The following is a 555-nucleotide window of genomic DNA, read 5'->3' as shown; positions in this document are numbered from 1 at the left end:
TAGGTGGGTGCATGGATGGATGGATGGGCATATGAATGGGTGGTCAGAAAGATAAGTGTATGGATGGATAAGTTAGGTGGATGAGTAGGGGGATGGAAAGATGGCTGGGGGGATGGGGCTAGCAGCCTCTCTGTATTTGGAGGACAAGGATATCAAAGTGACTTGTGACTCTGCCTTTATTGATGTCTCATGTTTGTGGTAGATGGAAGCTTTTACTCGCACATCCTCCCTGGCATGCACTCCAGAACACCACACAGAGCAACCCAGTCCTCCATAGGGGTACCTGAGTGCAGAAACCATTCATCCAGGTGGTCCTCCTAGGAGGTAAGCCACCTCCAAGCAGGGGCTGGGCAAACAGTGGACAGAGAAAGAGATAGCTTTATCCTGGAATAAAATCAGAAGCTTGTTGGGAGTCAGGTCATGGCGTGAGGTGGAGGTGCTGTGGAGAGCTCAGACCCCACAGGCACCCAAGCCCCAAGACTCGGACCAGCTTTCCTCCTCAGCCTCGGCTGTCCACCCAGGAACCCCTGGTAGATCCATACAGGCACAGCAGGC

This window comes from Phodopus roborovskii, unplaced genomic scaffold (genome assembly GCF_943737965.1).
Source record: "Phodopus roborovskii unplaced genomic scaffold, PHOROB, whole genome shotgun sequence".
Lineage (NCBI taxonomy): Eukaryota > Metazoa > Chordata > Mammalia > Rodentia > Cricetidae > Phodopus > Phodopus roborovskii.
Note: the sequence above shows the minus strand (reverse complement) of the source record.